General features: G+C 34.6%; 1 non-coding gene and 1 pseudogene across 1 annotated transcript; both read left to right on the top strand.

The window, feature by feature from the left end:
• Positions 1-895: 895 nt before the first annotated feature.
• On the top strand, positions 896-22,343 carry LOC133299776 (amino acid transporter AVT1H-like; annotated as a pseudogene).
• Positions 22,344-22,573: 230 nt separating this feature from the next.
• Positions 22,574-22,647, top strand: TRNAN-GUU (transfer RNA asparagine (anticodon GUU)). The gene has a single exon. It is a non-coding gene; the product is annotated as a tRNA-Asn (tRNA).
• Positions 22,648-23,881: the final 1,234 nt, after the last annotated feature.

Genomic DNA, 23,881 nt, shown 5'->3' with positions numbered 1-23,881 from the left:
CTGTTATCATGAAAGGCCTACCAAGTATGATTGATGATCTATTAGTAGCAGTCTCACTCTCCATTTCTAAAATGTAGAAGTCATCAGGAAAAATCAAATTATTAACCCTGACCAATACATCCTCAATCAAACCAGATGGGTGAATACTACTCCTGTTAGCTAATGTAACCACAATACTAGTAGCACGAAAAGGACCAAGACCAAGAGACTTATAAACAGATGCAGGCATAACATTAATTGAAGCTCCTAAGTCTAGCATGCAATCATGAAAAACAGAATTGCCAATCACACAAGGGATAGTAAATGTCCCTGGATCTTGACACTTTTAGTGCCGATACATTCTGACTCAGGTTAACCTGCTCATCTCCCTTCAGTCTCCTTTTGTTGGTGCACAGCTCCTTCAGAAACTTGGCATATCTCGGAATCTGCTGTATGGCATCCAGAAGAGGGATGTTCACCTCAACTTTTCAGAAGGTGTCAAGTATCTCTTTATCTTGAGCCTTTGCTGACTGCTTCTTTGACTGAGTGGCTCTCTGAGGGAATGGCAGAGGGATATGGACATCAGATGTATCAGTGCTTTGCTTCTTGGAGCTAGTGTCACCTCCCTTAGATGACTCAGCAGAAGTGTGGTTTGGCTCCTCCATTTGCTTTCCAGACCGCAGAGTAATAGCACTCATATTTCCGCTTCCTTTTGGATTTGGAACTGTTTGGGATGGAAGGGAGCTGCCACTTGCTTGTTGATTTTGACTCATTGATGTTGCAAGTTGGCCAATCTGTGTTTGCAGATTCTGGGTGGAAGACTCAGTAATCTGCTGGAATTGCAGATTGTTAGTTGCCATCTGCTTCACTAAATCCTCCAAAGAAGGGCCATTGCTACTAGCTTGCTGTTGCACTGATGGCTGTTGCATTTGCTGCTGCTGCATTGGCTGTGGAGGTGCAATTTGTTGAAAAATTTGCCTCTGTTGTGAAGTTACAAACTGCTGCCTCTGCTGGAATGGTGCACTTTGCTGATTCTGCTGGAATGGTGCACTTTGCTGATTCTGGCTCCATTTGAGATTGGGATGATTTTTCCAGCCAGGATTATTGTATTGGAGAAGGGATTGTTTTGCTGCTGCTGCTGGTATTGTGGCTTTCCAGGAAAAACTGCAGCAACAGACTGATCAACTTGGAAACCGCTGTCTAGAAAGGAAGGACAAGCATCTGTAGGGTGAAAAATTTAGATTCATAGCAAACAGAAGCAAAAATAAATCTACGAAAAATACTAAATGAACTCAGAATGATATGAGACCAACTCTCCTAAACTCTAAATGACCTTACGGACTCAAAAATCAAATAAAAATTTTTCAAAAAATAAAATAAAATACTAAACGAACAAATTCGGAAAAACTAAGGCCTAATACGTGGGGCAAAGCCCCACGAATTTTGACAGGGATGATCGTCTTCTTCTGGTCACCAATTTTCAGATCGATCAAAGTAAGTCGAACAAATCCAGAAATACCCGACACGACCTGAAACGACAAAGAAACACCAAAATGGGTTAGTAAACGACAGAATTTGGAAAAATTAAGGGTCACCTCACACCCTTTAGGGTGTGACTTATGCTCAGAAGGTCGAATTCCATTGGAAATAGATCTCTCGGAGCCAATCTCTCAAACTGAAGTTTTACCGATTTCCCCACATTTGCCCAAAACGTAAACCGTAATGCAGAAAACGCAAAAACTAACAAAAGATGCGTCTGTAGAATCAAATTCCGATGCAGAATCAAAGATGCAGAAATCGGAATCAGAAACACAAATGAGCGCAAACGCATAAACAAGGACAGATGCGCAAAAGTAAATGAACTTTTTTTTTCGATTTTTTTTTAAAGAAAAACGAAAATTAAAGAAAAAAAAGATGATCAAGAATCAAAAAACGATTTAGACCGATGCAATTTCCCCGGCAACGGCGCCAAATTTGACACGAGCTGTCGAACTCGCGCAAATTAAAAATTATTTTTTATTAGGGTTCAGAAAATTTGTAGTAAAGTGGAAACCCTAAGTCATCTCTCAAGGAAATTGTTTTGGTAAAAATCGCTTATGATGACAGAAAATTAAAAGGGGGTTTTGGATTTTGATTGAATAATTAAAAAGGTAGAATATAAATTTGGAATAAAAATTTGTAATTAAAAATTAACCAACCTAAGGTTAGGGTTCAGTTCTGATCGGCCCATCTATCTAAAATGCGAAATAAAATAAATAAAATAAAATAAAATAAAACTTGGCTTTGGACCACTTATGTAATTGGATTTTAAATTACAAGTCTAAAACTTCAGCAAAACACGTTCTTCTTGGCGTCAGAAATCGACCAGCTTCCAGTCCGAATTGGGCTTCGAGCTCTCATAAGAATTGTATCTCTCTGTGTTATCTTAAAAACCCAACAAGAACGGAGTCAATCTGACAACTGTGGACCGAGATATGGCCAAAATACAGAAGTAACGTAAAGCTGAAAAATTCTGACGAAAATAAATTAAACCCAATCAAACACTAAAAATGTAAATTAACTCAAAACATCATTATTTTATTCAAATAAATCCTAAAAATACTAATCAAGAGTAAAAAATAAGTGTAATAAAATATGAGTTATCAGGTGTCAAAATTTGGTATCAATTGAAGATGTATTCAATTCTGTATGTTCATTTGAGTGAGGACTGCACAGGGAGGCCATGTGCAGGGGCTGTACATGGCTGCAACTTCCACGAATTGTTTCTCTCTCTGTGATTACTCAAATTAGGATCATAATATGTCGAATTAAAGATAAAGGTGTCTAATTGTCTGTATAAAAATTTTAGAGAAATTGGTTTAGTATATTTTCCAAAATCACAGAAATGGTAAAGGATGTTTAGGGCTCTGTTCGGAGTTGGCAAACAGCTTTGCTTGTCTAACTTCAAATGGTGATAACAGGAGCTAGAAAACTCCAAATGAGGCATGTGATACCTTGTTGGAAAGGTAATTGAGTCTAGATTAACATACTAAAATATTATAATTTTATAACAAGTGAGTTGCGCTCAGTGACTATAAAACAGAAGCATGTACAGTTATGAGAAAACTGTAAAAGTGATATTTAAGCTAAGTGGGCTTATGGGAACCCTTAGTAACTTATAATAATCATATATATGGCTTGGATGAGTTGAAAATAATCTAAGTTACCTAAGTGAGCCTTGCATGTGATTCTAAGCTATGTAAATAATTGAAGAATAAGGTGGCTTGTAATAATGCACTAAAATATGTAATAAGTAATAATCGGTCTAGACTTGTAATGGGCATATTATTGGCATATGAGTATGAAAAGTGGAATCGTTAAATGATTAAGTCATGGATATGACTTGATTAATTAATATGTAATTAATGATGTGAATGATTCCTGCTCTAGGTTTGCCTAGAGGATTGGGCACTTGAGAGTTGATTGGAGCATACGTATTTTACTGTTGGAGTTGGGCTTGAGATAAGCTCAATGAGGTAAGCTCCTAGTTCTAGTTGACTCCTCTCTCTTGTGGCCCCACCATAATGGTGGGCATTATGGTTGTATTGTATGAAAGTATATGGTATGATGTATATGTGCATTCATTCACATTCATATAGATGTTATATGATCTTGATGTTATGATGATGCACTGATGATATATGTTATGAGGATCCTGGCCAGTGATCATGGTATGTAGGCTGCCTATGACTTGACTCTGGAAGCTATTTCATACTGAGGTTATGTTGACTGTCTATGGCTTGACCCTGGAAGTCACACAAGCGTAACTGTCTATAGCTTGACCATGGAAGTTACACAGGTGTAACCGTCTATGGCTTTGACCCTGAGGTTACACAAGGATGATATGATGATACTATGTTTATGTTGTATGTTTGTATTATATGCTTTATATCTGACTTGTCATGCAGGAAGTGGGCTCAGGGGTTAGAGGATCCTCTATGAACCTTGAGCTTACTGAGATGTGGTTATCTCACCCCGTTTGGGGACATCATTTCAGGTACCCAGAGTAGTGGTGATGCTTCTAGGGGCAAGGCCCCCGCATTGGAGTAGTTGATGATGCAGCTGATGATTTTATGTTATGATTAGACTTGATGTTGGCATGTAGACTTGTTACCATGCTTAATTATTTTATGGAGATTATTGTATGTATTTAGTTAGGCTCGTGATTGTATCCTTAGAGCCATGGATGATTTACTGATGCTTTTATACTTTGAATTAATATAGACTTGATGCATGTATTCAGTTAATTTGGGTATGGAGCCTTACTGTTTGTATTGACCCATTGAGGGGATTGCAGTCTGTGTGGGACTTGCAAGCTATCTCTTTAAATTATTATATCAATTAGGTTATCTGTATGTGTGGGACCATGTTCCCAATTATCCGAAATACAGTTGTTATGCTGTCTGTGAGACTCCGTCAGGAATGACACTTGATGTCATATATGATGGTCAATGGCCACTAATACTGGCTCATGGGATTAATTAGTAGATGTAAGTTTAGATTTATGCTTTCGCAGTATCTCATGTGAACGTTTTAGAAATATTTTTAGAAAAAGTTTATTCGTATTTTTACGAGACGTTTTATTAACCTTTAAATAAAATCTTCCGTTGTATACTCTATAATATCATGATGTTAACAACCATAGTACTACGGGGTGCTACACTTCTCCCCAAAATTACCCTTAAAAAACACGGTGATGTTATTTCCCGTAAACTGGCGCAGGATCGTGCCACTATGGCGCGGAACCGTGCCACTTCTCTGGATAGATGTCCTAGCACTCTGACTGGTGCAGGATCGCGCCACAATGGCGCCAGATTGCGCCATTTCTCTGGAAAGTGGCCCAGGGAAAACTGATGCAGCTCTGAACCAACTCCCGTGCAGATTCGCGCCAACCGTCTTTTAAAATTTTGTTTTCTCCTTCTTTCTCCCTATATAAACATAACAAATAGGTGAGAAATATCATTGAAATGGAGAAGTCAACATAATAAGCAAATATGTAAATAAACTGCTCTTTTATGACTTAATCCTTATCGTTTTTAGCTTGGAAAACTACTTATGCCAGAGGCACATCATAGAGTTATAGATACAAGATCGAACAAATAACAGAAAAATAGTAATAACAGTAATTAAGAGACAACAGGATGAATGGTGTAAAATAGTTTAACAGAAGGAACGGATCCACTGTTCCATTCTTAAATAATTATTCTTTCTACTCAAGACTTAACATTTTTGTCTTTGTTCCAGTCTCTTAACTGCCAACGTCTGATTCCTCAGCTTATGGACTGGATGGCTCACAAGTTTCCATAATCCTATGGCTCCCTTGACTCCAACAGGTACTGAGTGCAGGACCTTAAAATGAACGAGGTGGCTCCTTATTCCTAAGGCAACCAGCAGTGTTATTTCCACAACACTACCTTCCCCCTCTGGTTAAGCTGTCTGAAATCCCTTCCTTATGGAAGTTCCTTTCTCAGTATGTGTTTAATTTCCATTGATATACAATGAATATAGCTCACTTAACCAGAGAAATCCAAAAGCTTAAATACAAAAGTTTCGAGAATAAGTCTTTAAGAACTTTACAGTTTTTCTGTTCCACAGATAGTTTAGTCCATGGCTACTAGTTTAAACATAATTATTCCAAACTGAAGTCCCATAGACCCGAGATTCAGTCCAAACATAATTAACACTTGTATTTAAATGAAAATAACTTGATTACAACAAAATGAAAAGTGGAGAATATGGTTGTTGCTCGTGAGGAGTCTCAAGTGGGTGATACAGATGAAGAAGAAGTATTGTCACTTAACTAAAGTTAGAACTATACAAAAATACAAAGAAAACTATAAACTAAACTAAGTGATCTCTTCTTAAGGAATTCGATTGTTGTCTTCGTGCTAGAACGTCCTATTTATAGGCAGAAGAGAGAAAGGCAAAGTGGGTAATTCTCTTGGAGTTGTTTTCTTGACTGCATGGAAGAGGCAATGTGAACAGTGCTTTGAGGGGCGCAAGTGGCTGGATGAGATTGTTATTGTTGAGAGTTGTCTTTCCTTATGATCGTCTCATGCCTTGCTTTCCTCCTTAGCCAATAGGAATCGTTTATTCTCTGCTACGCACGTTTCCTCTTGCTTGCTTGCTGCACCGCTTATGCTTTATGGAAACTTCTTTCCAACGTTTCCTGCAAAGTGGTCAGAAATATTAAATGAGTGGAGTAGGTGTATTTAATGTTCCAAATCTGTTCCCCTTTATATATATTTTCCAAAAGAATACGCCACCTTCCGTTCCCCACTATTTTTTGTGATAAAGATATAAAACATGTGCTTTTAGTGCTAAAGTTACTCATCAGGTAAGGGCCAAATTGTATTTTGCCATCAAAATGGGCTTAGATGGGCACGAATTTTCGTCCCATCAGTCAGCAAAGCTGGTAAACCTAATCAAAACAAAATTTATATAACTCAAATATAGTAATCAAATTAAACATATAATTACATAATAATTGAATCAAATATCAACTTCATCATATATATATAGTATATTCTCATCACAATCACATTAAATATCAACTTCAATATATATTCACATCGAATCAAATATTATTCATAATCTTTATTAAGTTCATTTAGTGGGAAGAGAACCATGGTAGACCCGGAGATTCTGCCAGTCTACCTTGTGACCCGGATATCCTGCCAGTCACATATCAACAATTTGGCCATTATAAAAAATATATCTTCCTAGTGTGCACACCTCTTCTCAAAGTTACTACTAGTATCCGGATATCTTGCCAGATACCACTTTGAGAAGAATGAATAATCTCTTTTCACATTACATAATTATCAGAGGCATAAAGCCCAAAAATTTTGTTCATCACTTTAGGAGGTACTATCCCAAAGCTATCCTCCCACTAATTAACTAATCACACACAATCAGAAACATTCAATCTTGTCATATTAAGAAAGTTTTTTTTGTGGTGGAAAAGTTTCTTCTTTAATATATAACCTCTTTGTCAGTTACTCGAGGGAATTAAAATTTCTTTCAATTATTCAATAAGACTCATATCACACATAATAAAAAAATTTCATCATTTTATCAAAGATAGAATTTACTCTAAGATTTATTATCTATTACCATCAATGTATTAATATTATTCCCAAGCACATCACACATATAACAGATTTTCCATATATCGCACATAATAAATTTTCCATAGGAATTAAATAAAATTCCTAATAAGACTCATATATAATATATAATTAATCTTATACTTCTATAGGGTTAATCATATGAGTTTCCAAATAATATAAATAATTTTATAAAATTTCGTATTATTTTCTAGGGTTAAAATCCAAATAAGTTTCTAAATAATAATTTTACAAATAATCATATTTTTTTAGGGTTAAAATCCAAATAAATTCCCAAATAATATAAATAAATTTATAAATAATTAAAGATCAGGGATTAGGATAAATTTTTATATAAAACAAAATTATAGTGCTCTAAGTATTAGGATTACAAATACAATTCATACAAAATATAACCTACAAATACCTAGGGATTAGGGTTACATATACCAAATTTCATATACAAAAATAACCTAATAGAAGCTAGGAATTCCAAATTTCATATACACAAATATCCTAATAAAACCTAGGGATTTACTTATTTTCATATAAATATATATATATATATATATATATATATATATATATATATATATATAGACACACACATATATATAAATATATATATGTATTACTCCCTAAATATCAGAATCACCCTATCAAATTATCTCTAGAAATTAGGATTACATATAATACATTTCATATAAGACAATCCTATGATATATTTAGGATCATAATTACATTATCAAAATTCATATAAAATTAACCTAGGACTTCTAGGGACTATGATTACATGTAATAAAGTTCAAATTAAAAAAAAACTAATTTATTACTCCCTACAGAGCAGGATCATAACAAGTTTCTTTAAAGCTAATTTATTGTTACCTATATATTTGGATTTGGTGAATCAAAATCTATATAAAATTAATATATTATTCCCTAAAGGTCAAGATTACATTAGACAAAATTTTATATAAAATTTAATCTATTATTTCTAGAGGATGAGGACACACCCAATAAAATTTCATACACAACAAACCCACAACCACCTAGGGATTAAGATTACTGGGTCTCCGTGTTTGCTACCTTCTAGAAGAAAAGCGATTTGGGGAAGAAAAGTGATTGGTAACCAAAGGAAAATAATAATAAATAAATAAAAATTTGAAGTAAGAAGAGAGAGTAGAGGAGAAAAAGAAAAGAAGAGAAATACTAAGTGTTGGCTAGGGTTAGGCTAGGCCTCTATTTATAACTGAAGTCTTGGGTTTAGATATGGGATGGGTTTCGTACAATTATTTTCTTTTTCTTCTTAATTTTTTTATGGCTCAGAATATTGCTGACTCATCATATCTAATCAAATAAAGATTGAAAACTCATCCTAATCCAATCACATTACCAATCAAACAATACCAATCAAACATTAATGCATAAAAGATCAATCGATTAATAATTCAATTAATCACAATTTATTATTAGTCCTAATAAGATATATATATATATATATATATATATATATATATATATATATTATTACTACTACTAATTTATAATTTATTATTATTATAAATTACTATTATTTTTCTGAGATATTACACCAACAGAAAGATAACTTGAAAAATTAAAACACTTGGCTAGATATTCCTACACATTTGGGTAGATCCTTTCTTTCTTTCTAAGACCAAAAATCTGAACTCCTTCTTCCTCTCCAAAACCATGACGACCATGGAAGTAAAGGAAAGCTTGAGAACTTCATCTTTTAGCCATTTTTAGGTCAAGGTTTCAACACAAAACTTGTAGTCCTTGATCTTGTGATCAAAACCCCTCTATTCTTTCTTCTTGGAGAGCTTTATATCTTGAGTTATTCCCCCTAAAGGTGACTTCCCCTGTTCATGTTGTATAGAAAATTAAGTGTTCTTCAAGGTTCAAAGCTTGGAAAGTGTTGATGAGGTGTTTAGGAAGCTATATAAGGGAAAAGGCCTGAACTTTGATGGTTTAAAATGGATTTGCGAAGTGATTTATAACTGATTAGGGTTAAGTGTAAACATGATCCTAAGATGTTATTTTAAGTGGTTTAATGTTCTTTTGTGGTGGTTTGTAGATTTGAAGTAAAACTATGCATGACTAAGCTTCAAATGAACAAAGGGTTTGATGTTGCGCAAGAATAACAAATCGGTCAAGTGTGCTAAAATACACACACCGTGTATTTTATAAAATACCTAAATGAAATTAGGGTTTTTAAGTGTTGGAATGATGATTGGTTAAAAGGAAAATTTGATTGAAGTAATAGACGTAGAGTGTGCGGGTAACTTGGTTTGCAAACATATTGCAGGGAGCTTTACAAGTAAGTTATAATAACCCTAATTATATGAATTTTAAATTAGAGGGTTATAATGAGGACCTTATGGTCATAAATAGAATGAAGATAAAATTCTAAGAATTTTGATACCCATATTGAGGGTATTTTGCACAGATGAATTTTCATCTGTTAATTTTGACTGCTGACACAGTAACAGTTAGTAGAATAGCTCCAAGTTAGAAAATTATAGTTAGAGAGCTAATCTAATGATATAAACATAATGAATGAGGTTAAGATATGATTTGATGAAGATTGATATCCATATTGGGGTATGTAACACCCCGTGTATACCCGGTTTGTTATCATGTCATCGTATTAAGCCACGCTTAATTAAAAATACGGAATAACTTTTTATTTTCAATTATGACGTCATTAAAATTACCAAGTTGATTACTTAATCCTTTCCATAAAATATCGCCTGTATGTAATTGCAAATAAACAGCTATCTACACTGAATAACCTCATAGAATAAATAGGTGAGTATCTAAGTCACGGTACTATAACACTTAGTCCGGACCATAATCCTGATGCAATTATATAACTCAATACTAAAGTTAAACCTAGTCAATCAATGTGGCATGGACAACCCCCATGCTCACCAAATAAGGCAATAAAGCCCAACAGAGTCTCAAAACAAATAACAAGATAATAAGAATAAAGCAGCATCCAATCAAAGCAGTATAATCAGCATGCATCAGTCAACTAAGCTCTGGCCTCCTGCCGCCCGAGGTCTCAACCCCCGAGTTACCTGATCCTGAAATATATGCCCCAAACGTGGGGTGAGATCTCTAAACAGAAATCTCAGTAAGGCAAGGGGTCCTCAAGGATTTCTCCACCCCAAGCTCACTTACATGTGCAATATAAGTTCTAAAAGCAATATACAATATCAGTTCCAAAATCAGTGCAATGCAATAGATAATCATGTCATGTGTGTCAAGATATTCTATTGGCCAGAGAAATGCAGGATTTACATACGTCTATTGCCTACATTACTGTAAGACGCCACTTGCACCCACTCACAGAATCACCGTATTGTATGACGCCACATACTCAGGCTTACCGTCTAGATAGAACAATACATGCATATTATAAGGCCCTTGTACTTAACAGCTCAAAAGCATTTCAATCATCAAAACATGAAAACACATCATGCATAAACCATTCCCCCATGGGGTATGGTGGAACCAGCAATGGCTAAACCGAGGACACGAAAGCTTACCTCGCAAGCTAACTATCCAAACAAGAGTCCAACCAGCTCAAAGTCCACAAACAGCAGAATCACAACCTGTTTTAGACCAGCAATCATATCAACAATCGTAATCTACAAGCATATGACATAAAGACAACGTTTTCCTTTTGCGTTTCATGTCTTTAAGCTTCTCACAAAGCCATAAGCCCTTAATCACTTTGATTTAGACTTAGATTAATTATTATAGAGGTCCACTTAACCAATCATGGGTCCAAATACCCAAAATAGCATTTTGTATGAACAGTATAGTTAATGTCTCGAAATCAAAGAAGAAATCAAAGAAAAGAGGTGGCTTGGAGGGTTTCTCATGCAATGGTGACCAAGGAATGGAGGGGGTAGCAGTTGACCCTTCAGCAAAACTCACGTAGGAGGCACAAATAAACCTACGATCATGTGTTAAGGCCTTATATATTCTCATTAATTTTTAATCGCACTATATTAGCGCTAATAGCTACGCTTATCATTTTAATTCCAAACTTAGGATTCTGAACCTACTCATTTTTCTAAGATTTTTCATATTTTTATTTTATTTTTCGCAGCACCTTTCCGGTAAGCGCTTTTACGTAGCCAGTATCAGTTCTGGCACCAGTTCTCATTATTTCGACTTGAAACTTATTTTACTAGCCATATATATTATTCTATGAATATTCAAACACCTATTATAATTTTCCGGGATACTTCATCGGTACGCATTTATACCGAGCAGAACCGGTATCTTCACTTTTCGTCAGGAAAGCGACTTTCAGCATTATTTCACACTTACTATAATTATTTAAGCTTTCTCATAATTATTAGGGTCAATTATGGAATTATTTCCTAATTCTCATATTTAATTAATTTGATTTCCTAAATTAATGGTTCGGGTTCTTACAGGGTATTTTTGAAAAGTCACTTCTGTCGGGTATTTTGTACTGCTGTAGCAGCAGCCGGTAGAATCCCGAAATGGAAAAAAGATGAGAAAATGGAAATAAAGACCAATATGTTCCTAACAAGTCATAATTAAACCAAAAATGTTAAAGTTAAGAAGATTATGAAATTCGGGTACAGTTAAGAACACCGGTAAAGACTATAGTGCAATTAAACAACTGTTAGTGGATCTGTTATCTACCAATTAAATTTCTAAGTTATGAACATGATAATTAGACAAAGTTACTGTTAAGTACTTAAAGTTAGAGTCTTGAGAGTTTCCGTGTAATATTTGACGACGGATCAGTTAAAAATTATACCGGGTCTCACTAAAGGACGAATGGTCACTTAGTGACATGGCACCCCCACATTAGGGCACCACCTTCCCTTGGCTGATTCACAAACCAGCGCCTCCCTCACCATTCCTCTCTCTAAAATTTGATTTTTGAATTTGCTCTCACTTCTCTCTAGAATTCCTCCATCAAAACCTCTCCAAAACACAAAATCTCCTTCATCAAAGTTGTTCCTCTCACTCTCCTCTTCACCACCATACCATTTTCATGGTGTGAATAAAAAATTTCATGTCTCTCACCTCACAAACAGCCACGGTTTTGTTGATGTTCAAGGGTGTGAGTTGTGTTCTTAAACTCTTTTGAAGAACCACACTTGGTTGCTTGGTTCTTGTTATTTTGTGGGCAAGTTCTCTTGATTTTTTCATTAAAAGTCTCATCTTTTCTTCTTGTGTTATTGATCCTAACTCATGAGCATGTTCATGAAGGTTTATTCTTGCTTAAAGGAAGGTTCTTGGTGGAAAAAGGTGGAGACTTAAGCTAAAGGAGGAACCTTGAAGATGTAAGCTTTCATTTGGAAAATATGAACCAAAAAGCCTCCCTTTTCTTGTTGAGTGCCTTGGTTTTGATATGTTAATGAGGAGAATTTTGTTTAAAATTTTCTAAAGTAATGGTTTGATGAATATCTTTAAGGGTGTGCGTGTTTTGAACCATGGAATCATGGATTTGATGAGTAAGGGTGCCACCTTTGGACCTTTGTGTGTTGTTCATGTAAAAAGATGAACATGAACCCTATATGGACCCTTGATGATTTCAGCCATTTCATGTAATAATAAGGTTTGATGACAAAAAAAATGTGATTAAGTTGTTAAGTGTGGAAAAATTATTAGAAAGATTAACTAGGTGGTTTAACTCTAAGTAAAACTCACTAATCATGATTAATAATGGATAAAAATCCTAATTAAAATAGCTCATCAAATCTGCCCCATAAAGTATATAAGGGTTTAGTTGTGTTAAAATTAAAGAGATGGTGAATTAAGGGATTAATTAAGGATAGGATTAATTAACAAAAGTAATTAAGGATCTAACTCTAAAATTGGACTAAAGTAAGGTTTAGGTACACTAATTAAATAATTAGTAAAATTTAAGTATTATGACATAATGGGACTAAGGGTATTTCATAATGTGACTTAATAATAGAAAAATCTAAGAATTAAGTGAATTAGGATTTATAATCAAAAGTAATTAAGGTTTGTTAAGTAAACACATTTAAAGCTAAGTAACCAGTTTTTAGGAAAAATTAGGGAGAGCGTATCTCCCTCCACAGAGGTCATATAGGGTTGTGACTTATATCAAATTCAAACTTGAGATGTTAGATATATGGTGTCAAAAATTGGTATCAATTGAAGATGTATTTCATTCTGTATGTTCGTTTGAGTGAGGGCTGCATAGGGAGGCCATGTGCAGGGACTATACATGGCTGCAACTTCCACGAATTTTTTCTCCCTCTGTGCTTAGTCAAATTAGGCTCATAATATGTTGAATTAAAGATAAAGGTGGCTAGTTATCTACATAAAACGTTGAGAGCAATTGATTTAGTATATTTTCTAGAATCGCAAAAATGGTAAAGGATGTTTAGGGCCCTGTTCGGAGTTGGCAAACAGCTTTGCTTGTCTAACTTTAAATGGTGATAACCGGAGCTAAGAAACTCCAAATGAGACATATGACACCTTTTTGGAAAGGTAATTGAGTCTAGATTAACATACTGAAAGATGAGAATTTTATAACAAGTTAGTTTCACTCAGTGACTAGAAAACAGAAACATATATAGTTATAGAAAAAACCGTAAAAGTGATAATTAAGCTAAGAGGACTCAGGGGAACCCTTAATAACTTATAATAATCATAAATATGGCTTGGATGAGTTGAAAATAATCTAAGTTACCTAAGTGAGCCTTGCATATGATTCTAAGTTATGTAATTAATTAAAGATTTAGGTAGCTTGTAATAATGCACTAAAATATGTAATTATGTAATAATTGGTCTAGACTTGTAATGGGCATATTATTGGCATATGAGTATGAAAAGTGGAATCATTAAATGATTAATTCGTGGATATGACTTGATTAATTAATATGTAATTAATGATGTGAATGGTTCCTACGCTAGGTGTGCCTAGAGAATCGTGGACTTGAGGATTTTGTTGGAGCATACGTATACTATTGGAGTGTGGGCTTGTGCTAAGATCCCTAAGGTAAGCTCCTAGTTCTAGTTGACTTCTCTCTCTTGTGGCTCCACCATGATGGTGGGCATTATGGTTGTATTGTATGAAAGTATATGGTATGATGTATATATGCATTCATTCACATTCATATAGATGTTATATGATCTTGATGTTATGATGATGCACTGATGATATATGTTATGAGGATCCTGGCCAGTGATCATGGTATGTAGGCTGCCTATGACTTGACTCTGGGAGGTATTTCATACTGAGGTTGTGTTGACTGTCTATGGCTTGACCCTGGAAGTCACACATGTGTAACCGTCTATGGCTTTGACCCTAGAGTTACACAAGGATGATATGGTGATGCTATGTTTATGTTGTATGTCTTTATTATATGCTTTAGATCTGACTTATCATGCAGGAAGTGGGCTCAGGGGTTAGAAGATCCTCTATGAACCTTGAGCTTACTGAGATGTTGTTATCTCACCCCGTTTGGGGATATCATTTCAGGTACCCAGAGCAGCAGTGATGCTTCTAGGGGCAAGGCCCCCCCGCATTGGAGTAGTTGATGATGCAGTTGATATTTTATATTATGTTTAGACTTATGACGGCATGTAAATTTTTTAACATGCTTAATTATTGTATTGAGATTATGTTATGGATTTGTTTAGGCTCATGATTGTATCCTGTAACACCCCGTATATATCCGGCATGTTATCATATCTTTGTATTAAGCTGCGCTTAATTAAAATTGGGGAATATCTTTTTCTTTTCAATTATGATGTCATTAATCATTACCAACTTGCTTATTAACCAATTAATAAAACATTGTCTGTATGTAAATTACAAAAGACAGCTAACTGAAATACCTCATTAATTAAACAGCGTAAATATGTCTCTAGCCACGGAACTACACACGTAGACCGGACAAACTAACAGTTTATACAACTCCAACTAAAGTATTAACATCAAGTGGCATGGACAAACCCCATGCTCACACAAATAAGGCAACAAGCCCAGCATAGTCTCATCATCAGCAACATAGTAATAAATGGAAGAAAACATAAACAGCATCCTATCCAGCATCCAAAACAAGTCAGCAGATAAACAGTAATATCATAATCAGCTAAGCTCCGGCCTCCTGCCGCCAGAGGCATCAGCCCCCAAACTACCTGAACCTGAAAATGGTGCCCCAAACGTAGGGTGAGATCTCTAAAAAGAAATCTCAGTAAGACAAGGGGTCCTCAAGGATCTTCCACCCCAAGCTCACTTACATGTGCAATATAAGTTCAAAAACAGTTTAACAATATAATTTCCAAAATAGTGCAATGCAGCAGATAATTATGTCATGTGTGTCAATACTATTCTACTGGCCAGAGAAATGCAGGATTTATATACGTCTAATACCCACAAATAGTGCAAGACGCTACTTGCATCCACCCCGGATCACCGTCTTGTATGACGCTACATACTCAGACTTACCGTCAAGATGGAACAACACATGCATATTAAAAAGCATTACACATAAAGCTCAATAGCATTTCAAAATATCCAAAGCATGTAACACAACATGCATATAACCAGATCTCCATGGGACATGGTGGAACCACAACATGGCTAAACCGAGGACACGAAAGCTTACCTTGCAAGCTAACTATCCAATGCCAAGAGTCCACGCAAGCTCAAGGCCCACAAACAGCACAATCACAATCTGCCCATACCATAATTAATCATCAATAATCATAGTTCAGATTCCACTAAGTGATTAAGGCTTTCTTACTCATTTTAACTCATTTCATGTTGTTTCTGCAGGAGGTATTCGAATACTCCACGAGTAGTATTCGAATACTCCAGCTCTCTAGAAAGTATTCGATTACTTTCATTTAAGTATTCGAATACTACCAAGTATCCGAATACTTTTTCCCCCAGTATCCGAATACCACAGTATCCGAATACCAAACCTCACTGTATTCGAATACTTTCCAGTATTCGAATACTTCTTCAAAGGTATCCGAATACTTTTCTTCCCAGAAAAGTATTCCAATACTCCTGCCAGGAGTATTCGACTACCAGAATAAAACTACCATTGCAAATATTTACCAAATACTCTAAGATTTTACTATGTTAAACTAGACATCTCAAACTTTCCAACGACATATCTTATGCCTTAATCGGAGTTGTATAACTCCGGTTATGAGTTTTGCAAAGTTCTTACAACAAGCTAAATTTCCAACAATAGGGTCTCAACTTCAAACATATACTGATAGAAATCCACTTATCCAATGGATCTGAAAATTTACAGGGTTGTATCCCTATGTGTTAGCTTCACATAGGTCCAAACCTCACTCAATTTAGAGCTCTGAAGCTCGAGATATCACAATTTTACTAAACTAGGTCGCTGCTATCTCGCGAAGTATTCGATTACTGCCTTTTTCCAGGAAGTATTCGAATACTACCCGAAAAGTATTCGAATACTTCTTCGACATACTGCAGAAAACTGAGTTTTAAAGGTAAAATCGACCTCCAATGATCCAAACTCGATCTGGAGTCCAAGGACTCCTTAAACAGATGTTTATTAACATGTTATGAACCCAGAAACACATTCCTTTTATCAAATGGTTCAAGTTACGATTTTTAATTGCTTAAACAAGCTTAAAACATCAAAATACACAAGGATGATCATGGTATACCTTCCAATGCTCAAAACTTCAAAAATGGCACTGACTTGGAGCCTCCAACACAGTTCCAAGGTACTGACTTCCCCAAGATACGAATTTAACACATCAAGGTTGGTTCTTTAAGCCAAAAGGTTACTACTTGGCAACACAAAAGTCATGAACAAAGCCTCACCAAGGTAGTTCACAAACTAAGTCCACAAACCGCCATTCACAGCCACTAAACTGACTTCCCACAGCCACCACACTCAGAAAAAGTACTCTTTTCACACTCACAAATCCAAAGCACACTCATACCAAGAGATTTAGTAAAGAAACTATGGAGAAAGATGATCAAAATGGTGATTTCTTAAGCAAAGAAGAGGGTGGCAGCAAGGGAGGCTCAAGGTTCAGCAAGGAGGCACATAATGTTAGAGATTTCTGACCTAGAAATCTGTGCCAAGGTCTTATATAGGCCCTTAAGTTTTAAACACACAATATTAACATTAATAGCTACGCTTAGCATTTTAATCTCAAACTTGAAATTCTGAACCTACTCATTTTTTTAAGATTTGTCATATTTTTATTTTATTTTTCGCAGCACCTTTTCGGTACGCGCTTTTCCATAGCCAGTATCAGTTTCTGGCACCAGTTCTCATTATTTTAACTTGAAACTTGTTTTACAAGTCCTATATATTATTCTAGGAATATTTATGCACTTATTATAATTTTCCGGGATACTTCATCGGTACGCATTTATACCGAGTAACAGAACCGGTATCTGCACTTTTCGTGTGAAAATCGACTTTCAACATTATTAATCACTTACTATAATTATTAAAGTCTCATAATAATTATTAGGGTCAATTATGGAATTATCTCATAATTATCTAATTGATTTCCTTAAATTGATTATGTTGATCCAACGGTTATATTTATTTCCATCTTTGTATGGTCATGATTTTCCAAATTTAATACTTTATATTTATTTCCACCTTTGTATGGTTATGATTTCTCATATTTAATGATTTTCCATATTTAATGATTTTCCACCTTTGTAAACAAAAAATTTGTAAATTTCTAAATGCCTTCTTCAGTTTTGTTTTGTTTTTGCTAGTTACATTCTACTCGATCTTTTGTGTTGAATAAATTAAAATGTTCATTCTCTCCATGTGGTCATTTTTCAATTAACTTAGAGCTAGGGCTAGAAAAATTGTATGAAAGTATGAAACTAAAATTATACTATATTTTTTAACCACAAAAGTGTCTATTTTTTACTTGAGTCAACCTTTAAGCATTAAATATATAATAAGAAAAATATTTTTTTTTTGGTGCAGAAATATTTTTTCTATCACACTTACATAAAATGAGTGGATCCCATTATTTAAAAAAAAAAATTCACTTACTTTTACATAAGTGTGGCAGGAAAAAAAAATCTGCAATAAAAATAGAAATGTTAAACCCTTAAATAATATTAATTTTTTGAATAAGTCTGGTTTCAAATGTTGTCACTATGTGAGGGAAGATAAATAACATTGAGTTTACTTTCACCATGAGTGGGTTTGAGGGCTACGTTTGGAATTCCCCATAGAATCCAGATCGAACATACATATACCAGATAACTCTTTGAACGATGGGTTGAATATTGCAAGATCATCATTTTTCTTTAATGTAGTAGAAACTTATCTACAGTTACCCGCCAATTGAAAAAGGAATATATCATTTGAAAAGATGTAAAATTGTGTCATTTTAAACGAGAGAAAGAGATAGATAAAAGGAAGAGAGAAAGTGGACCAAAAAAAATAAAAGTGTGGATCTCACCTCTTTGTAAGAGTAAAATGACACAAGTTGAGTCATTTAGAAGGACAAACACTTTTCTCATTGAAAAATAATAACTTTAACCAAAAAAATAAAATAAAATAAAAGTTATAATAGTAACGATAATAATATAAAGGAAAAATGTGTATCATTTTCAAGAATGTAAAATTGTGTCATTTTAAGAGAGAGAGAAAGAGATAGATAAAGGAGGAGAGAGAGTTGACAAGAAAATAAAGGTGTGGGTCTCACCTAGGGGTGTAAATGGGCTGGGCTGGGCTGAGCTTTGGCCATCCTGGTCCAAGCCTGCATAAAAAAAAATTCAGCCTATCTGGGCTACTGGCCTATTAAAGGCTTTATTTGTAGGCCAAACCCGGCCCATTTTCAAAAATAAGAAAGTCTGACATGGCCTACAGGCCTTGTAGGCCTCCCACTATATAATACTAAGCAAAAAATAATAATTGTATAGAGCAAAGAAAGTTCCATCATTCATGCATGCACTATAGTACTTCTCATAAGAAAAAAATGACAAACAAGAAAGAGTCAACATAATACCTCAGCTCTATAATGTATATCATAGAGGAATAGAGTCAAAGAAATGAGAAAAATAAGAAAAATACAATTACTGGATGCTGAAATAAAGTCTACAAGAGAATGTTATTCGTCTAAAAATCTTTAAACCACCATCAAGACAAGGGAAAGAAGAGTATTATTGAAAGATCTTCATCAGTAACATCATAATCCAGCAAGGTACCCATTGCTCCATGGTATTAAGCTGCAACAGCATGTAAAATTTGGAGACATTAGACAAGTTTTCCTTTCATAAAATAAAATAGCACAAAAAGTAAGAGATATTGGTATTTGGTACTTTGTGTCTTTGCCACATAAAATAAATATTATTTTATTATTTTATTTTAATAAATTAAATAGGCCAGCCTACAAGTCTGTAGGCCGGGCTTGACAAAATTGGCCTATGGCCTATTTATTAAAAAAAACATTTTTATAAGCCTAAGCCTACTTTACTTTTCTGAAAGGCCGGGCCTGGGCTGGGCTCAACGTAGGCCGAGCCGTAAGATGGGCTGGGCCAGCCTGGCCCATTTACACCCCTAGTCTCACCTCTTTGTGAGAGTGAAATGATATAAGGTGTGTCATTTAAAAGGATAAACAATTTTTTTCATAATATAATAGTAATAAAAATAAGGCTTTAATATTTCTACAGTGAATATAGATAAGTTATCTACATTCACTACCAAAACGACGTCGTTTTGAGTTAAAGAATTAAAAAATTATAATGAAAAAGATTATTATAACCCTGAAATAAATTATAATTACAAAATTACATTAATTTCCGTCTCAAAACAACGTTGTTTTGGGCTCAAGTTATCTACATTAACTGTAGAAAAAGCGAACCCTAATAATAAATAATAAAATAAAAAGGAATTGGTCGTAACATAAATTAATTGTAAGCACTCAATACTCAAAACAGGACCACATATATAGTAAAAATATCAAACTGTACAGCTTAGCATATGTATTCTGATACTTGAACTAATAAATCGAATGTTTTATATATTTAACACATGGCAAAATCTTGTAGAACCAGTGTTTAAAAACCCGGGCCGACCATCGATCGGGCCGAGGTAAGGGGTCATGGAGTCACGGGTTCAACCGGGGGGTCACGGGGTCACTACACTGACCCGGTTTTATATATATATATATATATATATATATATATATATATATATATATATATATATATATATATATGAAAATATTAAAAAACAAACCACAAATCATCAAAGATTCAAAATATATTTAACATAATTCACCAATTACAACCACAAGTCAATATTACACAGCTTAATTAAAGTATCAAGATACAAAAGTACAAAACTCATATTATAATGGGGTCACTACGGTGACCCGGTTTTGCCTCTTTTAATAAGGTTTCTGACAAAGAAAGGGGTCACTACACTGACCCGGTTTTATATATATTATATATATATATATATATATATATCCTATATGAAAATATTAAAAAACAAACCACAAATCATCAAAGATTCAAAATATATTTAACATAATTCACCAATTACAACCACAAGTCAATATTACACAACTTAATTAAAGTATTAAGATACCAAAGTGCAAAACTCATATTCTAATAGGGTCACTACGGTGACCCGGTTTTGCCTCTTTTAATAAGGTTTCTGACAAAGAAAAATTTAAAGGAAGTAAGAATGAGTTTTTATTTTCCATCAACAGCTGTAAGGATTTCATTTGAATGGGAAAAAATTCTTACCTTTTCTAGAAGATTCACGGTAGCGAGGTGAAGATTGAAGACGTCTAGGTCACTGGGAGAGAAGAGAACGATTAGATTTAGGTTTGTAAGCATTTTTATTTTATTTTTTTAATAAAACGACATTGTTTCAGGGAATTTTTTTTTAAAAAAAAAAACATGCAGTGACCCCTTTTGACCCCTTTAACCCGGGAGTCACTAAAATTCGGCCGGGTTTTGGGGGTCGGAGGGGTCGATATGCATATAGGGTTCAACTTGTGACCCTAACCCTCATAGGGGAGGGGTCAGGGTTGACCCGGGTCAACCCGGGGGATGAGGTGGAGTTTTAAAACACTGTGTAGAACTAGGGCAATTATCAACTCCATATGCTATAGAACAAGGAGGCTGGTCATCTGCATTTTTGCTTATAGGGCTTGGTGGGATGTGTGCTTATAGTTCACATTTATTAGGGAAATGCCTTGACAGGAACCCTAATTTATATAAGGGTTTTATTATTCTTCTGTCAAAGAAGATAATATTCTTTTTCTATAGATTAAAAAATGATATGAGATCCATTTTATTTTCTTTTTCTTTTTTGTTTTGGTGGGTCTCATTGCTGATTTGTGAGTGCAGCTAGAGAGAAAAATTTTCTTATAAAAGGAAACTAATAAACCCCTTTATATAATGCCATGAAATATCCCTCAAAGTTTTCCAAGGTATATATGCATGTCAAATAATAGTCATGAGAAAATCAAAGTATGAGGTTATAAACTTATAATGTTCAAACTTTCTGTATTATTATTGTATTCAAGAAATGAAAGGACTAATTGGGATGTTTTGGTTAATTATTTATTTATCTAATTTTTTTGGTTTGGGAATTTCAGGTTTCTATTGTGAGCTTCACATTAGTTATTGCACTTTACTCGAATTGGGGGTTCATGGGTGCCAAGATGTTTGGGCCTGAAGTCACTTCTCGGTAACTCTCGAAATGCCACCAAAGCAAATTGTAACAAACATTGCTCTGTGGGCAACCGTGCTTACGCCTATGACCAAATATGCGCTTGAATTTGCACCATTTGCTGTTCAGCTTGAGCATAGGCTTCCAAGTTCCATGAGTGGTAGGACAAAAACGATAATTAAGGGCAGTGTAGGTTCAGTTTTGCTTTAGGTTATACTAGTCCTTGGCTCTGTCAGAACCATATTTTGAGCATGTAGTCAGCCTCACTGGTTTCCTAGTAAGTGTTGCCATCTATTTGATTTTGCCATGTGCTTTCTACATAAAGATTTGTTGGGGTCAAATATCAAAGCCTCTCTTAATCGTAAACCTGTCTATCATCACATTTGGGTTTCTTCTTGGAGTGATGGGTACCATTTCCTCCTCAAAATTACTAGTGAAATTTTTTCTAGCAACTCACTTAGCTGGAGACGATTCAATTGTCATTTGACTCGATTTTCGTTCTAAATCTTTCTATGGTCTTGGATTTTCAAGCGGAGGTTAGATTCATCACAAACAAGTATAAAACAGCCGTGATTATATCGTAGATGAAATAAACTATTGCAAACAATTTGATCAATTATTTAACAAGTATCTCAATATATTCTGACTAGAAAAAATGATCAAATCCTCCGTTGAGTAAATAAACTATAATTATTACTCTGCACTAAACTAGCAAAAGCTGGAATAGCTCAGTTGGCTAGAGCGTGTGGCTGTTAACCACAAGGTCGGAGGTTCAAGCCCTCCTTCTAGCGAATTTATTTTTATTCTTCCTGAAGTTTTTTTTTTTCTTTTTTTCTCCGTGTTTCCTCTTCTTGTTGGGTTTAGCCCAAGTTAAAGGTTCTGTATCATGGGGCCTCAGATTTTGAATATCGACAGTAGGAAAATAGTGGGACTTTATCTGTTTTCTCCTTTGCGAGGGATGCATGTATCTTTGCGGGAGTTCCTCCATTTATCCTTAAGCTTATACACTACTACATCTGGTTCTCTATTATATCTATACAATAAATTACTCGATTTACCAAATGTTACTTTTTTCTCTTGTAGCAATCAAATAAAGACAGTGTTTAAAGAACACTGTATTTTTCCCAAACAAAGATGTACTTGGAATTTACATGTGTTGCCTCATCCCAATAATTATGTTGTTATAGTTATTCTACCGTTACCACTAGTGTTTTTCTGAACTATGATGATCCTAAAGAAGTGAACAAGCAATGGCAGAGCTACCCTTCGTTGAGTTAGGGCTAACAAAAATTTAGATGAGACCTTACATTAAATTTTATCTATAAATTTAGCCACAATTATTTAGCTACGTTAAAAACATGATTGATTTTAGAAAATAAGTTTAGGGCAAATGCCCACATACAACATGGCACAAGTCTAATGGCGAATAATGAACCCAAATCTATTGGCAGATATCGACAGTTTCTTGGTTTAGTTTTATTTATATGTATCATTGCTTCAAGCTCTTGTCTGTTGTTTTTGTGCATACTGAATTTAGGAAACTGAAATTTATAACTTTTGGCGAACATGTTTGAGCTTGTGAATATCAATGTAAAGCTGTGAATTGATAGCCTCCTAGAAAATAGCACATAATTATGTATGAAACAAAAAAACCCACCAATCACATATATCAACTAATAATGGATTGTTTCAGCATAAATTAATGATCTTGAGTTCAAGACACTGAAAATATAACTCTGTTAAAATTTAATAGTCAATGTTTTGCTATCCATATGATCCAACTTATCGGATTAATTAACTAATCGAGTAATCAATAAATCGATTGATAATAAAATAAAAAAAAAAAAAAAAAAAACAGAAAAGAGTACATAAATAGGGAAAAGTTGCTCTTTATCCGAAAAAAACAAAACAGTTCAATGCCTTGGTGGCAAGTGGCAACATCTATTTCAAGCATTTGAATTACCCTATCAGCTTACATGCCCCAAGGGTCAGTTCGTGGCCAAGGAGCGGTGGTTGTGGATAGGC

Source organism: Gastrolobium bilobum, unplaced genomic scaffold, assembly GCF_033153095.1.
Source record: "Gastrolobium bilobum isolate Gb01-03AN ecotype WA unplaced genomic scaffold, APGP_CSIRO_Gbil_v1 utg1085, whole genome shotgun sequence".
In the NCBI taxonomy this organism is placed as follows: Eukaryota; Viridiplantae; Streptophyta; class Magnoliopsida; order Fabales; family Fabaceae; genus Gastrolobium; species Gastrolobium bilobum.
This window is presented reverse-complemented; position numbering and strand designations above follow the sequence as displayed.